The sequence below is a fragment of the Sceloporus undulatus genome, chromosome 2 (genome assembly GCF_019175285.1).
Source record: "Sceloporus undulatus isolate JIND9_A2432 ecotype Alabama chromosome 2, SceUnd_v1.1, whole genome shotgun sequence".
NCBI lineage: Eukaryota > Metazoa > Chordata > Lepidosauria > Squamata > Phrynosomatidae > Sceloporus > Sceloporus undulatus.
In genome coordinates, this window is record NC_056523.1 from 256486009 (window position 1) to 256502435 (window position 16427).

At 39.2% G+C, this 16427-nt stretch overlaps 1 protein-coding gene across 6 annotated transcripts in view; it reads right to left on the reverse strand.

Annotated features, from left to right (window-relative positions):
• The window catches only part of SEMA4D (semaphorin 4D), a 143619-nt gene that overhangs the window by 103637 nt on the left and 23555 nt on the right, over positions 1 to 16427 (reverse strand). The gene's annotated exons all lie outside the window — the stretch shown is intronic.

Consider the following 16427-nt stretch of genomic DNA (forward strand, 5'->3'; position numbering starts at 1 on the left):
CTAATATTAACATCTGCAATTGACTTTGGTGAGCAAACAGCATTGCTTAAGCCAGAAAGTGAGCTGTAGTGACAAAGTAACATGTGGTTCTATTCAAGAAGTCTTTACCAAATGTAAAGACTCCATAAATTCTTCCCTTTTCTCTAGAAAAAGAGAAGCCAGTGGAACATTCGGCAGGCCTTTCCTGGATAGATAATCCCACCCACAAGAACCCTCTTCTCATGAGAGTCCCTAAGGTCCTCTCTGGAAATTTGAGTGGATTGCTGCCACAGTTTGCTGTTTTCTTTTTGTCTGTTTTGTAACAGTGTGTATGTGTTATGTTGTTTAATTTGTTGGTTTTAATTATAAGCGATTTAATAACTTTTTAAGGGGGGGGGAGAGGGAAGTTTTTGTATATATTGTATTGTATTTTATTATTGTTAGCCGCCCCGATTGACCTCAAAGGGGCGGGATATAAATAAAATAATAATAATAATAATAATAATAATAATTATTATTATTATTATTATTACATTCCACATCTGTAAAGCAGGAGTGAGAACAGGGCAGCCTCCCACATGTTGTTGGACTGTAGCTCCCATTAACCCTAGCTAGTCTAGCTAATAATGAAGAATGCTAGGAGATGCAGCCCATAGTGTCTGAAGGACCATACTTTGCCCATCTGTAGTAAAAAGTAATGTGATAAATGAGCCACTCTGCAATTGCAAGTAGCAACCAGTAGACATGTCAATGTTAGATGGCAACAGTAGTTCTAGGAATAGACTGAAATAGAGATTGCATGGAGATTGACAGAAAACTGGCTCAAAAAATTAACCTCTGGGTTTCTAAAAAGGGTGTCCCAAAAGAGAGAAGCTTTTAAGACTCCATAAGCCTTTTCCAGGCTTGCATTCTTCCCCGTTCATGTCCAACAGCCAGTTCCTAAAGCACCCATCCCACCCCTTTACTTACCTGCAAGTGGGGAATTTACAAGGCAGCAACAACAATCATGGGGTGGAGGAAGCATTAGGACTGAAAAAGCACTAGCAACAGTGAGTTAGCAGTCTTCTCAAGGGCTACCATTGTTCTCATAACAGTTTTTTTAGGAATTGACATTCACTGTAGACATGTCAGGACCCCATTCTGTAGTAATGCTTGTCCGGCCCTGCTGTTTATACTTCACTGTTCTAATATATAAAGTGGGGACATGAGAAAGATTGATTCATCACCTCTGTCAGGAAGTGTGACAGGCAAAAAGCACCACATAGACCCTCAAATGGTATGTGGGGTGGGACATACTAAATTCAGGTATTAGCTAAGGCTAGTTCAATATGACTCATTCTTTCAGCGTGTTTACCGCTCATCTAAACCACAGAAGATGTTCACAGGGATGTGGCAATCTCTGAAAGGGGTTATCTTCCTTAGATAAGGTAGGCACGTACTACAGAGAAAAGCCAAGGAATGTGAAATTTTAAAGCAGATCGTTTTTAATACTATATTTGGAAACAACTATCAACAGTCACAATACTGCTAGTTTTTTTTTAAAAAATGCCTGAACACCTTTGCACTTGTAACAATTTTAATTTGAGTTTTCGCAGCTGTACTTGTGCAGGGATTATAGTCTTTTCAAAACCTTGTGGGGGATTTATTTTATACCTATTCCTGAGGGAGAAAGACAAGGGAAACCCTCCACCTTTCATTTCAGCATTATTTCCCAGAAGAGAAGACTAATGCATAACGAATTGTATCATGAATCTCTCTCTCTCTCCCCCCTTCTTTTCCACTCTTTGACAACGCTAACATTCTCCACTGAGAGCACAGAGAGGGGAAAAAAAATAAGCAATTTGACCTGGGCAATTAAACTCATTTCTTTTGTGAAACGTATAATGAAATGGATGAAATTTCCTTTTCAATACAATTGCCTGTTCTAGGAATTGTCAAGGTAAATTGCACTGAAATATCTAATGTATTTGACAAAAAGGCCCTGTGAAAGGGGATACATCTACAGTATAAATGTCTCCTGGGGTTCACCACTTAAGATTCACAGTGTTAAGATATTTGTCATTCACAACAACGTTAATACTACGCAACATTGTTATAGTAACTGGGAAGAGACACACCCTAACTTCACAATTTATGAGCAAGTTTAAATGTAGATTATAAAAAATTGTGTCTCTCTCGCTTTTGAAATGTAGTTTGTATCATATAATCATTAGTAATAAATATTTACATTTTAATGACTTCCATTTATCAAAACTATGCTTTTTTTATAGAATAAACTAGTCTATTTGCACAGCTTGCAATTTGGAAATAATCATGCTAAAGCAAATACTGCTTGTCTTTGATCTTTATACTTAATTATTAAAAGATTGGTTAGGAAAGGATAGGCAAAAAGAAGTGGGGAAAGCATGTTAGAAATTAGTTTTTTTGTGGGTTTTTCAGGCTATGTGGACATGTTCTGGAAGAGTTTAATCCTGACACTTCTCCAGCACCTGTGGCTGGCATCTTGAATGCTGGCATGGAAGAAACTGGGGTATATATACTTCGATGAGACGAAGCGATTTACATCGTAATCTCTGTGTTGGTCTGTTGCAATGGCAAGGCCTCAGGATGTCCTTTTAAATAGTGATCCATTGTCTGATGGAAAAAACCCCTAATGCTGGGTGGTTTTCATTTGCACTGCTGGGTCTTGATTTTGGTGTTTGGCCAACCAAGGTTCACACAGTATATATATACCCCACTCACTTTCATGCCAACATTCTCTGAAGATGCCAGCCACAGATGCTGATGAAACGTCAGGAATAAACTCTTCCAGAACACAGCCACATAGCCCAAAAAAAAAAACCCCACAAAAATAATATGGATGCCATGAAAGCCTTCGACTTTACATGTTAGAATTTATTCTAGTCAGGGTTTTCTGCATTCTTATATCCAGCTTCCAGAGCTAAAGATGATACATTTTCTAACATGTGCAACCGCTTATCAGTTTCATTCTACTTGTTTTGATGAAATATCAAAAGCTTCCTAATCAGTAGATGCCCTGAAGAGCAGAGAAAACAAGTGTTTTTGTAAAACAGGGTAATTGAGATGGTATTAGCAAACAATGGCAGCACACTTTCAAAAAGGAAGAAACTGTGTTTTTCACATTCAAAATAATTGTCTGCAAAGACCCTGAGCTTCTTCATCTTCTATGCCATGAGCAAGTACAAGTGTACAGGAGACTTCACAGTCTGCAGAAAAACAGGGACAGCCAGGAAGTGTCAAGGTGAACAATGCAAGCTGTTGTACTCATGTATTACTTCCTGTAAGTGTCCCATGGGCATTTGGGTGACCACTGTAAAAACAAAACAAAAAACAAACCCAGTCCTGGCTTAGATAGGCCTTTGGCCTGACACTGATTTGGTACGGTTTCTCTTATGTTCATTTGGATGTATACACATATCAGGCACTGGGTTAGCTCTAAAACACAACACAACTAGAAGCTTAGCTCTTGCTTGAAAAAACAAGCAAGGATTGAAATAACTAAAAGAAGATGACATGGTCAAAAAAGGCTGATGGTCAAGTTCCAGAGCAGCAAGTACACAAAAGGCCCAAAATGTGTTGCTACATGTTAGGGTGAGGCAAGACCAAGGAGGGTTTAGCCCAGGAATTTTGTACACCAGTTTAGCAAGGTGAGGGGTTTAGATTGATGGACGGACTTAGAGGCAAATGATTTTGTATGTCCCAACTAGCAGCCTAAATACTCTAAAGGCAGCAGATCCTTTCTGATTTTGGAAGCTAGGCAGGATCTGACCTGGAATGACAAAAGAATATCAGGTTATGTAGGCTATATTTCAGAGGAAGGTAATGGCAATTCATATCTGAATATTGTTTGCCTATGAAAAACCTTTAAAATTCATAGGGTCACTGTAAATTGACAGGTGACTTGGACACACACATATAAGTTCCAAGTAACATGAGAAGTCAGTTCAAAGGATTCAAGCCAACCTGTCAGTTGACTGTCTCCTCAAATCAGCTGCCTGGATTTCTTGCTCATGGTCACAAATCCTAATCTGACCAAGGGACCGAATTCACAACTGGCTGCAGGATGCAAACATTTTGAGATATCCTCTCAGTATTCAAGAGTAGTGCTTTTCAGGCTATCTGATGCGGGAGACCACCACCAAATTCATGTGCACTGGCCACCTTTGATTTTCTTTCTTTCTTGGAAACTTTACAGGGATTGGCAGCCCATGCCTCTAGAACTAACACTGGTTCAGGCATTACCAGTTTGAGTAACGCTGCTCTACAGAATAATTTGCACACAGCAGAACACAACTGATTCCTTACACACCTCTTCTTATCACTATTTTACATTCTAGTTGTACTAATTACATGTTTTGACCTTTTTTATGGAACCCATAAAGCAGTGCCAGGGTTTTATGAGCCGAAGAAGCTTTGATTTTACACTGTGTATATCAATTTAAAATGTTACAGGGGTGAGTAATTGTCAACCACCACAATCCTACTATGCATGACCATAATACCTTAACCATCCCAAGTGAGTGAAAGGGTACAAATTATAACTTTAGTCACACACATTTCAAATGAGGCATTTTGATTTGGAAGATAAACATTATGCACTACAGTGGACTCTTGTTATACACTGGGGTTTGCTTCCAAGGTATAACAAAATCCGTGAATGTTCAAGTCCCATTAAATATAATCACACAGCAAAATGGGATCCCTTATAAAAAAAAATGGAAAATCAAGGTTTGATAATTGAAATTTATACTTTTTTGGAACATTTTCAAACTGTGGATGCTTGAATCCATGTATATAGTAAAAAAATCCATGTATAAGAAGGGCCGACTGTAATTCTAAAAGAAAAGGATGACCAAACCTATCTTGTACTTTGCTAGATATAGAATTTAGTATGGATTTTCTCAATGCTTGAAAACTGATTATTAAAAATGTGGGTGAATGTAAGACAGACATGAAAGTTTGTAGTGTGTGAGTGAAAAAATTGGGGGGAAAAACCCCTGCCCCCAGCTTATTTCCTGAAGCCTAATTTTTCTGAAAAAATGGAAAAAAATATGGATTTAAAAAAAAAAAAACAAAGATGAATAAAACATTTAAGAAAACATGCTCATATATTTATTTCCCCATGTTATTTCTAAAAATTGCATAGCAAGTAGACTTTTATGTATGACTATGTACATCAATGCTAATTAAGGCAGCAGTTCTGCTTATGAGAACCACACTGTGCAACTCAAAAGCCACTAGAAAACTGAACGTTTGCTCACAATTCCTATGTTGACCTGCACACAGCAAGTATAAAAATATTGATTTCCACAAGTCTTTGTGAATGGAGAACCTGAATAGCACCAGCAATACATATGATTTTTTCACACTACACATTTATAGTACTGTACTATGATTTCATTTTTAACTGCCTATGGAATCCTGGGACTTGAATTTCAGGGAGGGTACGTAGCCCACAGATTGAAAATTATCAACATACATTCCTGGGGAAAAAGGAGACACAAAAGACTGTACCAACTTCAGGACCATTGCATTAATTTCTCATGCAAGCAAACTCACGCTTGAAATTCTATAGCAAAGACCCCTGCCATATATGGAATGAGACATTCCAGCAGTACAAGCAGGTTCAGGAAAGGAAAAGGCACTAGGAATCACAGTGCAAACATACAAAGGATAAGGGAGCTCATGAGGAAATTCCAGAAGATCAGCACGTGCTTCATAGACGTGAGCAAAACCTTTGACTAACATAGATCATGAAAACCTATGAACTGGTCTTAAAGAAATGGGTGTACCATTACATTTGATTGTCCTGATGAACAACCAGTACTCAGGACAGGAGGCTACCATCAGAACAGAATACAGAGAAACAAAATGGTTTCCAATCAGAAAGGGGGTCAGACAAGGTCACCCTATCTTACTGTTGAAATTAAGAAAACAAAAATAATGACTACAGAGAAGTTACAGAAATTCAATCTAGCTTCCCTAGACTACAATCCCTAGGTTTCCACACGATGTAGCCATGGCAGTTAAAGTGGAATTATTATACTATAATTGTGTAGTGTGAAAGGGCCCATGGAGACTAAATTTTAAAAAAATATAATTAAAAAAGGAATCACAACTATCTAGTAATTGCCAAATCAGAGTATTCCAAAATTAATGTTTACGTCAAAGCCCTTTTTCTATATCTGCTAATTTTATGACTTTTCAAAAACAATCAGTGTAAATTTTGCAGATTAACTCTAAAGGTTATAACAAACAAAAATTATGCTACTACCAAAATAAGAAAGGAAACCTTTCAACAACAAAACCAATGAATATTTAATATCTGTATTCAATAAAAAGAAATATGAGCAGACAAGAAAAACAACTACAAAACCTCTGTATATGAAATTTTAGAAGATAACCATGACCTTTTAAAATCTGTATGGGGGGGTGGGAGAGAAGCACAACTAATGTGAGCAACCTGACAGATAATTGAATTTAAAATGTTGCAAATTAAAGTCAAGCTCTAACCAAGCTGGGGATGGGGCACTATTTTTTAAACCACTGGAGCCATTTATCTATTAGAACACTAGGTCAGAGCCACATGCTTTAAAGCAGGGGTCGGCAACCTGCGGCCCGCGGGCCGGATCCGGCCCACCAAGGCCTTCCTGCCGGCCCCTGCGCAGTCCTGCCGCCGATTTCCCCCGTTTTCGTGCCGCCATTTTGTTTTTCAAAATGGCGGCCGAAGTCTTGCGTGACCTCAGGATGGCAAAGGTCACGTGAGACTTCGACCGCCATTTTGAAAAACAAAATGGCAGCGCCCATCTAGGAGGCCCGGTGCAGTCCCTGGAGCACTCCAATAGGGCTCCAGGGGCTGCAGTGGGCCTGCAGCAGGCTCCACCGTGCCCTCCGCCCTCCTCCTCCTCCCTAAGAGCAGGGAAAGGAGGAGGAGGCAGAAGGAGTGCAGAGCCAGGGAGAAAGGGTGCCAGAGCGGCAGCTGCAGCCACAGCAAGGCGAGAGGTTGGTAAGGTTCACTGGGGGAGGGGGTGAGCTGAAGTAAAAACAGTTGAAGAAGAAAAAAGTTGAAAAAAGTAAAAAAAAGTTGACAGTGTGCATGCTTGCTGCAGTTTATTTTCAATTGCATTTTAGTAATTTCCTTGCTTGCACCTTTATTAGTATTATTATTATTACTATTACTACTTGCCCTGGGTGTTCTTTCTACAAAATGCCCTCTCACCAACTTGTGGCTTTTCTGGGTTGACACAGTGTGCATGCTTGCTGCAGTTTATTTTCAATTGTATTTTAGTAATTTCCTTGCTTGTAACTTTATTAGTATTATTATTATTATTACTACTTGCCCTGGGTGTTCTTTCTGCAAAATCCCCTCTCAATGAGAAAGAGGAGGAGGAGGAGGAGAAAGAGGGGGAGGAGGTGGAAAGGTGAGTCATTTCAGGTCTGCCTTGGGTTTTTTCCATTAATTTTTAAAAATATATAACACTTATTTTTGTTTTTTTTATTTCATTATTGCTTTTTATTGTATTTCATTATTTTTTATTATTGCTTTTTATTTCATTTCATTATTTTTATTATTTATGAAGGTGAGACAGTGTGACTTTCCAAAGTGCTGTAACAAAGGTCTGCTGTAACAATGATAGTGGCAGTGGTGGTGATGATGATGATGCTTCGGTGGAAGCCCCACCCCCAGTGTGTGGCTCCGCCCCTGGAGGGTGGAAGCTCCACCCCTGGCATGTGGCTCCACCCCTGGAGGGTGGAAGCTCCACCCCCTGGCTTCGGCCCCCCCAGTTGTTGGAGGGACAGCAACCTGGCCCCCGACTCAAAAAGGTTGCCTACCCCTGCTTTAAAGATTTAGAATGCTGGCTTTTAACTTACCACCCAAATGACACATCCCTTCACTCCAGTGAACAAGTTTCCTCATTTCTGATGACAGCTGTTAGAAAGGATTTGAACTGGAGTTTTGTTTCCCTTTCCCCTACATGTGGTGATTAGCAAATGCATGACTCCTCCTTTTACATTGCAACTCCCTGTCTAACATCCTTTTCAGGACAAAGACCATCATATGTCTGAATATTTAAATCAGCAAAATGAAGCTTGTCCTTCCTCCACAAACCAGAATTGAACCACAATCAAACCATGACTTCCAATTCTGGTTTGGAAGGCAAGAACAAAAGTTTGTTATCTATCTGTTGAAGTAATGTATGGTTTGCACTAAAAACTTTCACAGAGGGAATCTGAGTACAGAAGAACAACAAGGGAAATGTGAGCCCATGGTTTACTCTAACAAGCATGCTATATGCATCACTGCCATTACATTAGTTAACTACATTTCTTTCTCAGATATCATCAAATAGGAAAATTATGAATCACCCCCCTCATCCATGAAAAGACTCCAAGTCCCAGTGAGTCTAAACTCTACCAGGCAATGATCTGTCCATGGCAATGGAACTACAATATAGTTCATCCTGCCCAGCACAGAAAACCAAGTTTAGAGTGTGTCCTGTAGCATGGGGTGGCAACAGATACTTGAGATAAACCCATGGTTATCACGGAGGACACTGCTTCTGTCAGACTAGTCTCAACATGGATACTGAAGTCCTCCAGCACATCAAGCTGGAAGGACTCCAATACCACTGATGATACCAATTCTGTCAGTTAAGGAAGGGAAACTGTTGACCAGTGGAGTGGGTAGTATGTGAACAGAATCCCTATTCTGTCCTGGCCAACCACCTTAAAATACACACTCAAATCCAGGTGGGGCACCTGGTGACGCTAATAGAATTGCAACAGATCACTGACTCCACCCCCCCAAGGCCTCCACTCTTGCTGTATAGAACCTCCCATCTCATCCATCCAGGTCTCTGTAATGCAGGCCAGGCTAGAATGTTCATCCAGGATCAGGTTCTTGCTCAACAATGCTCTTCCACTTCATAACCTGGCATTGAACAGCTGCATTTCCAGGCTTTGAAAATTCTAATAGTACAGGAAAGTAGATAACATGAAGAAATATGTTTATTTATTTTGCATCATCTTATCCTACTTTTCCATAGGAACTGCTACCATGTTCAGCTACATTCATATAAAGCTTAGGGATAAACATGATAGTATAACAGCTTCACAGTGTTAATGTTCATATCTCTATTGTAATGGTGATGTCTTTCTGTGTTCTATCTGCATCGCTAACACTCTTGTTATACATCACTAGCCTGCTGTATGCTCCCCCCCAAAAAAGGTAGCAAACAGCACCCCACATTCTGATAGGAAGTACACCTTGCACCAACACTAGGCCTTCCCATGTCCTAGTTTCAAGAACACCTTAAAAGGCCTGATCTATATAATTCAGACACTCTACTTGTTCCTTCAAACAAACTCTGTTCAGGCATTCCTGAGACGTGTTGTCTAAACACACACTGAGAGGTGTGTGGTACCCCATCCTCTCCATTATAACCATGCTTGCGTAAAAGCAACATATATGTAGTTGCAGACTACAAACAACTGAGAGAAAGTGGCTAAATCTGTCTTCTTGCTATGCAGACAGCTTCCACAGATGGAAGAAACTCTCTTTGTCATAGGACTCTGGGAAGGATTTGATTGAATGTATGTGAGAAAGGAAATGCAAACTTCTTGTACTATATAATACTATCCAGTCTTTGAGTTCCTTCAGACAGAACAGGGAATCCAAGATATTTGAAAACTGAGATGTATTTCAGAGTTTCCACTGAGTCCCAGCTAAAACATGACAACCACCATATGAAAACCTGTACAGGTACTTTGCTGGTGTCTCAATCCAGCCTGTACCTCCTTCAGAACCTCTTGATCTTCAAAAAGATAGCTGCCAAAACCCTCAGCAACCATGACAGTCCATTTCTGCATCCAGAAATGTCTCTCCTGAATCAACCTAAGGTGGCATTCTGCATCAGCACTGCAGAAATAATAATTTGACACCACTTTAACTGCCATAGCTCTATGCTAGGGAATTTTGGAAACTGTAGTTTTGTGAGACATTTAGCCTTCTCTGTCAAAGAGCCTTGGTGTCACAACAAACTAGAGTTCCCAGGATTCCACAGCATTGAGCCATGGCAGTTAAAGTAGTATCAAACTGGATTATTTTTGCAGTGTGAATGCAGCTTTAGAATCAAGCTACAAAAACAGATCCTCCACTTCCAGCACCATGAATTTACGATTTCACGCATGGAACCTGTTTCCAAATGAGAATTTCTTATGATCACAGCCTACCCCATTCCAATTTTTATTTTCAATTAATTAATTTACTCATCATTATCTATACAGATTGTGCTGTACAAAGAACATGGATTGGCACATTCCATGAGAAAGGATAGAAAAGGGTGTACTTATTTCAGATTACTACTTGTTTCAAACCAACATGCCTAGATGACAATGTGGTTAGTATTTTACAAGCCATATTAATAATTAAAGCCAGCATGTACAAATGGATCTTGCTCTGACATGCTGTGCTTTCCAAGCCCATCTGGTCCTATTTAAACAAAGTGATGGAATAATCTCCAACATTTGGATTCTTTGAAAGGGAATCATTACTTTCACTATGCTTCTTGTGAACATTATTTGATGTAGACTGAGGCAACACAGACTTGGAGAGAAGAACAATGGCTACTTTGTCTACATAATAAGATGCCCCGGTGGGCAAGCTGTCTGGGCCATTTGGATTGTTGGAATATATTAATTTTCCTCTTGGTAGAAGAATTAAATTTCTTCCCCACCCCACTTCAAATGAATTACAATTTTTAAAAATATAAATCAACAGAAAAGAGCTTCTACTTTATGCAATACAAAGCACAAACAACAATCAGTAATATAAAAGTGTTTTTTAAATTAAAAAAAAACCACTCAGTGTTTCAGAACCAAAGTTCTTAGTCTGGGCTCATATAGATCAGGCCTCGGAAATTATGTGTTGATCCACAACAAGAATTCCCATAAGCCAGATTCTCCCACCTTCAAAAATGCATCAGGTAGAAGAGCCCATCCTGGCATCCTTTCACATTCCACTATTATAGTGTTATGATTCTACTTTACCTATCATGGCTGATATGATGCCTAACCTGATTTATCTATAGTTCATATTGGTATCTGAATTTGCCTTCATTACTGACATTTTTCTAATTAAAATTTTAAATTTGAATTAAAAATGGACAAAGGTTGAAAGACAGAATTTTTTTTTTACAATATTTCATCAGTTCACAGGCAAAAGTGTCTTGTACTTGTCCAGTTTTGTAATATTTTCAGAAAATAAAAATGAGTTGCTGAAGAAATGCCATCCACTATATCCATACATTGTCTGGTGTATAGAACGTTGTGTTCTTGTTGATGTGGATGATCAAGTGTGTCAGTCACTGGTATACTGGCTTTCCAATATGCAACGTAACACAATCAACTTAAAATTATGGTGTACATGCTTTTGTATTTCTTGCATAGTAAACTGCATAGTAATTAATAGTGTCTTAACCTTGATACTTCATCTTTTTTTAAAAAAAGTTACAAGGTAATGATAATAAGGTAACAATGTTTTTACAGTCAATACTCTATATCCACAGGTTATGCATCCACAGATTCAACCATCCACAGCTTGAAAATATTCCAGGGGGGAAAAAATCCAAAAAGCTAACCTTGTTTTTGGAATTTTATATAAAGCACAGCATTTTACTATGCCACTGTATATAACAGGACTTGAGCATCCAGGATTTTTAGTATCCATGAGAAGAGCTCCTGGAACTTACCCCCAGCAGATACCAAGGACCCACTGTATTATGTAAATTTAACAGGTTACTCTCACACCTGCAAATAAAGATCTATGTGTTACACAATACTTTGTACTTTACCAGCACAAATACCTTAATTCAAATTTTAATAATTTTCAAATGGGTAATAAAATGTGTGAGCATGCAAAGGATTAGTCATATGCTAAGCATGCAGTTTTCAACTAGCAGAAAGATGAACAGCTGCATGATGCATTCATCACTTAAGACAAGCGATTCATTTGAATTACTTGGGGGCAGGGTGTTATATTGAAAATCAACTTCTCTTTCTATTTACATAAACTATCAAGTTGTAGGCATGCCTATGGGCCATTACCACCCTTCAAGCTACCAGCTTTCAGAATATTCATGCTTTTCTACCAGGTAATATTGTGCAACAGGACAAAGAATAGACATTTGTTTTCATAACAAAGGAGTCAGGCAATTACTTATTTCCTGCTACTCACCTTTTGGTAACTGATTTTCCCCAACTACAGGGAAATACTCCTCTAGTGTTGCCCTCATTTCCCAAAAAAACAAAGAAGGGTATACCTATACAGTATATAGCTATAATTACACTGTTATGTAAAGAGTTGGAAAATGCAGTTAATTTAGTTGAAAGGACATAGGCTCTATCAGCAAATATAGTGTATCCATCCTTCCTTCCCCCATGTCCCTCCACATACAAAGGTCAATACAAAATGCTGTCATGCATGGATGAGGAGGGAGGGAGGGAAAAAGAAAATATATTGGTTCTTTGATGGGTAAAGCATGCTGTACTGGCACATACCACAGAAATCCTTCTTTTGAATAAATTTATTACATTTCACAACTCCCTTAAAAAGCAGATTAATACCTATACACCTTTCATACCCAGCCTTCCCCAACCTGCGGCCCACCAGGAATGCTGGACTACAATTCCTATAATGGCTGGGGAAGGCTGTTCATTGCAGCAGATGGTTCACACTTCCTTTAATAGATTTGCTTCAATGTTTTGGCCTATTTTACCCCACTGTCCTAGGTTTTGTCCCTCCACACACTGATTATTATAAGTGGAATCATGGAGAGGAAGAGCTGAATACACATTCAGCTGTAGGTGGGATTTTGCAAGTACCCAGTCATTTGGTTAAACCTGCACATCTCCCACTGAATGTACTGATGTTAAGACCAGCAGGCATGCCCACATACTACTTTCTGTCTTCCTGAACACTGAATGAGCAAACAGGCCTTGTTCTTCCTTTCTAATGATCACAGAAATTAGATCCACATATTAGAAGGGCTTAGTTAAGCTCGAATACCTTGACCTAATCCAATTTAGTCAATTGAAATGCTAGTTATTCCTCTTTAACTGACATGTGGATTTCAACTGGACAGATTCACAACTATGCTGAATGCTAAGGGAGGGGAAGTGCTCCTCTTCTGCCCTTGAATTAGCAACAAGGGGCTTCCAGAGAGAAGGGTTCAATCACAGTTCAAAGGGATTCTGAAGCTATTCTCTCTTCTTTTTTATTTATTAAATAGATTTTTCTTAATAAACACACACAAAGATGGAAGAAACCATGTGGAAAACGGGGAAGAATGCAAGTTGAAGATGCCATCTAGATGTTCCATACACTTCTTAGAAGGATGTATTGAAACAGCACAGTAAAATGATACATCTAGAAGCACCCCAAAGAAGAAATCAGAATGTATTATTCTAATTAGAGTAGACTGACTGAAAATTAATACCATTTTAAATCAGTGATGTAAATCCATTTTCCAAACCTTCTCTCTCCTATACCAGGGATGAGTGGTTCCCACCCCCTGCTAGACATCTACAAAAGCCTGACACTGCTATATTTTTGCCAGAAAATACCTCCAAAGTGCTACAAATTATAGCAGTTTGGATCCCCTTGCTCTCACTACCTTCACCCTTAATATGGCCTAAATCAGAAGTATTTGGGCTGATTCCTAGAATCACAAGCATGACAACACAGCTTTGGGAGGGAGGTTTGCAGGAGAGGAATGGCCTCCATTCTCTCCCTATCCTATTCTAAACAAATATGTTTATCACACAGGGATTGGAGAACAGGAATGGGAAGGGAACAGAACTGGGGGAAAACGCATGTTATCACACGGGAGAACGCCATCGATGCCCCGGGAGTCCCCAATCCATTCCCCATCCACCCCACAGCAGCTGATTTTGAAGAACTGTTCAGAATCGTTCTTCAAAATTGGCTGCTGTGGAACGGATGGGAAATGGATTCGGGACTCCCGGAGGCATCGGCGGCGTTCACCCGTGCGATAACATGCGTTTTTCCCCAGTTCTGCTCTGTTCCCATTCTCCAAGCCCTGTATGACAAACTTAAAAGGTGAAAATTTCTTGCTACTCACTCACAAAAGAAACAGCCTTTCTGAACTACAGGGAAACATTGTAACACTGAACAGTTTGGTCTTCAGATAAACTACAGTTTTTACATCATCTAGGAGCATGATCTACAACATGTGATTTTAAAGCCACTATATGCTTATATCTACTTAGCATCAAAGGCAGCAACTTTAGGAATAATGGATTTGAGTTTAGGATTTCTGTGTACATGCAAGGACATTTAATCATTTAAGCACTTTTCTTGAATATACCAATACATCTTGTTCATCCTTTCCCTTTACCACACCAAGGTGCACCTGGGTTGACACTCCACAGCTACTCTACCCAGAACAGCTCCATTGCAGGCACAATTTCTATGGATAAAGTTTTCTCCATCATTATATCCACAATGAAAGTTCTCCATAGTAGTCAGCTGTTAACAGTCAGGACCTTTCTATTAAGAAGGGAGAGAAAGCATCTCTAGGATCCAGCAGATGTCACATTAAAAGACTGGTCTTAAATTCATTTCCCACACTTTCCTTTAAATAAAAAGCTTTAATCCAGAAGTACATTATACCAACAAAGCTTATGTTCCTCAATCTTATTAATCCTAAATGTGCTGCCATGAGTATCCAGAAACAACCTGCATAAACTTAAATCCTCTCTTTGGCTATGCCTTCATTAGGCTACTCCATTCCACCACCAAAAGAGGGAAGGAGAATTACATCTAATTCTTGCAAAGCAGCTCTACCTGGCAGTTAGTGTCCAAGCTACACAGACTGAGCCCTGCTATTCAGAGATATGTTTCAACAGCACATAGACAAACCAAGGTGTACTAAAATTAACACATTTAAAAATAGACAGACTTCTTGTGGTTACTCAGTAGGTATCTGCAAGCTCTGCATGAATTCAGCTGGCACACAGATTGTAGCAACGCTTCCCACAGACCCACATGATTCAAGGCCTATAATGACTCAAAGCTTACTACACTGACAGTTTAGCTTTAATAAGAAGTAGGGGGAAAGAAAGTGGGAAAAGGAGAAAGATCAAAGTATTTTTCTGCCTAATACAGCTAGAATTTAAGATGCATACTCTTGTAAGCAGTTTGGTGTTGTTAAGGCCTGCCTATGCAAAAATGATTTATGAACAAGTAGGTTTTCTTTTGTCATGTTCCCCACATTTTTCTCCAGTTTTTGGATATATAAATCTTCATGATCTCTGAGGTAGCCCATCAGGTTCAACTGATATGTCCAACAGTGGAGCCAACAGCAGACAGATTTTTAAGATGCCAGTAATTTTAATCAACTCCACCATCCTTTTGTCACTGTTTCTGGATCCATAAGACAACCTGCTTCACATATTGGCTGTATTCCAAGCTTAAAATAAACCATGAATTAATGTTTATAGTAGTTGGAGTAATGTATTTGCCTGCTCCCTCTTACCCCTGCTGCCTCAGAAAAACATTCAAAGATTTTGCTTCCACCTTTACATTAACTACAGCTTGTAACATCATACACAATGGTCAAAGTATGATTGATTATAAACATCTCAGGAATAGTCAGTCTGGTGCCCACTGGATGTTTTTTCATACAGCTCCCACAATCCTTGACTATTTGCCAGGCTGGCTAGGGTATATGGTAGTTATACTCAAAAACCTGGAAGGTAGCAGGTTGCCTACTCCAGAATATCAGAAATGTTTTAAAGCATGGGTTTTAAAGGGGGGTTGTTTTAGCAAACCATATTTGAAATTAACCACAGTTTAAGGTTCAACTGATATGCCAAACCATGGTTAATCTAGAATGGAAGTGGTAGCTTCCAATATCATCCTTGAAGCCACAGCAGGGGAGCTGATCATGGAAACCCAAGGTTTAGCTAGACTTTTCCTCAGAATGGTAACAGATGTTTTAGCATGACATCTGAATGTAGCCAGATCACTGCTATGGATCTGAACCCTTTGTTAGGAAAAAAACATAATATAAAAATAATTGCTGGAAATAATCACTTGCAGGAAAACCTCTTATGCAAGAAACTGTGTTCAGGTAAAACAACTAGCTGCTAATTTGCACTGGATTAGTAATAACCAGTAGATTATTACTAAAAATTGTGTCCCTAAACCAAACAGTTTCATGTAATGCTTTTGCAGTCATACTTCTTGTGTTTACAGGGCAATCTTAGGCATGCCTACTCATAAGCAAGTTCCACTGTGTTCAGTAAAGCTTGGTGTGTGTGTGTGTGCACACGTGTGCGTGCGCGCGCGCGCGCGCACACACACACACACACACACACACACACACACACACACACACACACAC